General features: G+C 40.2%; 1 long non-coding RNA gene across 1 annotated transcript; it reads left to right on the forward strand.

Moving 5' to 3' along the window:
• The first annotated feature begins 367 nt into the window (after positions 1–367).
• LOC132779786 (uncharacterized) lies at positions 368–3090 on the forward strand. The gene is made up of 3 exons (XR_009631821.2): positions 368–491; positions 1714–1839; positions 2991–3090. It is a non-coding gene; the product is annotated as an uncharacterized lncRNA (long non-coding RNA).
• The last annotated feature ends 502 nt before the right edge of the window (positions 3091–3592 follow it).

Here is a 3592-nt window from a genome sequence, read left to right on the forward strand (position 1 = left end):
TGCTCCCCTCCTTCTCAACTTCTAAAGGGCTGAGGGATTCCCAGGCCACATCTTCTGTCCAATCTTTGCTCCAGGATGGAGAGAGAGGCAACCAAATCCAGATTTCCCTTTCTACTAGCTTCTCCCAATTACTGGAACTGTGAGGTGCCATGGGGCAACTATTGATGGCATGACAGATCACTCAACTTTGTTTAGTCGCATGGCTTGCTCTGGGTAATGTCTATATGCAGTTTCTGGTAGGTCTTTCGGCATTCGATCTTTACATATCATAGTGGATCTTCAAAATGTTGACATGATGAAATTATATGTGAGTTTACAAGTGAGATTATTTTTTATATGATTATTTAAAATTCTGCTTGCAGAAAGGGATTTGTCTAAAATACATAAATTATCTGAAAAGAAGCAAATCTTGTTAGGAAAGTTGGAATCTAATCAGAAAGAGCTACAAGAAGCCCAGCAACTTGAAGCTGCCGAGCCAGGCAGTGTCAGTGGTATGTATGTTATTTCTCATGTGAATATTATAGACTTAAGCATAAGAATTTAGAATTAAGATGCTTGAATGCAAAACAGCCTGCTTTATAAGTGTGCTTTCTTCTCTAAGAGTCATAGAATGGCCATCAAGTCAAGCCCATGCTATGTAGGAATATACAGTTGCATCACTCTTAACAGATGGTCATCCAAGTCCTGCTTAAAGAACTCCAAAGATGAAAAGTCCACAATTTTCATGCATTCTGTTCCAACATTGAACAGCTCTTACAGTAACCCCTCCCCATAATATTTAGGTGGAATCTCTTTTGTAATTTGAAGCCATTGATTCCAGTCACCAGTGCAGCTGAAACCAGGCTGGCTCCTATACTCAAGCATTTAGAATGCTATAAGGTCTTATCTCAATCTTCCCTTCAAACAAAATCGGATCAATTCTTCATAAGACTTGCTTTTCTGTCTTTTGTTCATCTTGGTCACTCTTCTCTACAGTTTCTTTAACTGTGATGCCCGGAACTGGACACAGTGTTCCAGTATTCCTAAGCAGAAACGAGTGACTACTATTCATTCCCTTGTTCTGGACATTATACTCCTGTAAATGTAACTGAGAATTGCATTGGGTATTTTGGCTGCCACATCACATTGTTGGCTCATGTTTAGTTTGTGGTCTACTAAGACTCCTAGATAATTTTCACAGGTACTGCTTTCACACATATCTCAACAATCTTATGTTTGTGTATTTCACTTTTCTTGCCTAGATGTACTATCTTACATTGATCTGTGTTGAAACAGATTGTATTAGTTTTGGGCCCAGCTCCCAAACGTCAATTTGAATTCTGATCCTGTCCTCTGGGGTATTAGTCAAAAGAATGTTGTAGGTGGCAAAGGAATTGGTGTCTCGGATCAGTTTTGTTTGCATTGTCATCACACACACCTAGTTGGACTTTCAAAAGGCATGCTGTATGGGTACAAGCCATTGAGTTATCAGCCAGTTTTAGAATCATTTAGCAGAAGTGATCCATCATGACAAAACAATTTAACACAACCTTTTCTAGATTAGCCACACACAAACTGGGTGGTAGGTAGAGAGGTGGTCATTCAGCATTACATAGTGACAAATTATAGGCAGTAGGATTCATGATATCTCGGAAAATTTCGAATGTTCATCCCCCTATTTTAAGAATCTAGTTATTTTTGTGTAGATTTACACTTTGTTGTGAAATTATGTAGCACACAGGCTGGAGGAGTTGTCTGAGCAAAGGAAACAGCTGACTGCAGATCTAGAGACAACACTGGATGACATAAAAAATACATATCGTTGTGCTTCAGAAAAAGCTATATATGTACCACCTATTGGTAAGTACAAGATACGTAAATCTGGATGTTAATAAATGGTATTTGTGATACATATTGCTTTAGTGTTATCCTAATTATCATGGTGAGAACCATAATAATTGCGTTGCTGTTTATTTGAGAATAAGAACATGAAAATTAATTGTGAATGGTTGGTTTTTCACTACAATTCCATAACTTAAAATAATTGTTCCCAAAATTCAGCTAATTGTTAGGAAAGCTGTTGGACAATGTTTAAATAGTTAACAAGTTACCAGTGTCACAACTAGCGGGGTGTTGGGAGTGTAGCGCCCACTGGAGGACACCATCAGAGAGGAGTGATGCCTGGTTGTATAGTTTTCCACTGAACATATTAAGACTCCTGGCTCTGCTCCTCTGTCAGCTTGTTGCTTAAAAGGCTGTTAAAGAATGAGGTGCTACTGTTACTTCATGGCCCATTCCAAATCTAGCAGAGCTGCTTGCTGGGCCAGGAAAGGGAGGCAGTGATTGTGATAGTAGTGGCCATGGATACCTCTTCTTGCCCAGAATGAAATGCAGGGCATGGTAACAGGAAGAAATGGAGACAATGCAAGGCAAGCAGTGGTGTGTCAGGTAGCAAGGTATGAACAATGGTTGCACTGGCAAAACAGGTGGGATACAATAAGCATTTAGCCAGGCCAGCTTGCCTCCCCCCTACTGTTGCTTCTCCTTCACCGCCTTCTTGATTGTGCCCTCTCCCCAGTGTTGCTCATTCTGATTGTGAGCAGTAGGAAGGATTACTTGCTTGGGGGAGAGTTCAGAACACCAGGCAGAGTGAAGCAGCTGCAAGGACAGCAGTGGCGCCCTCTTACTCTTCTGCTCCCCTCTTTCTCAGTATCTAGAGCAGTGTTTCTCAATCTGTGGGTCCCCAGATGTTTTGACCTCCAATTCTCAGAAATCCTAACAGATGATAAACTGACTGGAAGTAGGCCAAAATACCTTGGGATCCACAGGATGAGAACCACTGGTCTAGAGGGCTGGGGAACCCCCAGTCTACCCCTTCTGTTCAATCTTTGCTCCAGGATGGGGAGAGAGGTAACCAAATCAAGATCCCTTCTTCTACTAGCTGGTAAAATAATATGTGATTTTATAGGTGAGATTATTTTTAAGATGATTCTTAAAAATTCTGCCTGCAGAAAGGGAATTGTCTAAAATACACAAACTATCCGAAAAGAAGCAACTGTTGTTAGAAAAGTTGGAGTCTAATCAAAAAGAGCTACAAGAAGCTCAACAACTTGCAGCTACCCAGCCAGGCAGTGTCAGTGGTATGTATGTTATTGTTTCTCATGCTGTCATCATAGACTGAAACGTAAGTATTTAGAATTAAGATACTTTACTGCAAAGCAGTGGAATCTCTTTTTTTGTAATTCTATCTTCTCTTCTCCAGACAAAATATGCTTAATTTTCTAAATATTCTTCATAAGGCTTGCTTTCTCTACACACAGCTTGTTAACTTCCTTGCTGAACTGTTCTACCCAGAACTGGACACAGTATTGCAGATAAGGTCTAACCAAAGCAGAATAGAGTTCTACTGCTATTTCCCCTGTTCAAGACATTACACTCCTATAGGTGCAACTCATAAATGCCTTGAATTGTTGATATTGTTGACTCATGTTTAGCTTGTGGTCTACTAAGACTCCTAGATCTTGCTGACAGGTACTGTTTTCACACATGTGTCACCCACCCTATATTTCTACATTTCACTTTTTCTTCCTTGCATTGATCTCTGTTGAAATCG

Source organism: Anolis sagrei, chromosome 6 (genome assembly GCF_037176765.1).
Source record: "Anolis sagrei isolate rAnoSag1 chromosome 6, rAnoSag1.mat, whole genome shotgun sequence".
Taxonomy (NCBI): domain Eukaryota; kingdom Metazoa; phylum Chordata; class Lepidosauria; order Squamata; family Dactyloidae; genus Anolis; species Anolis sagrei.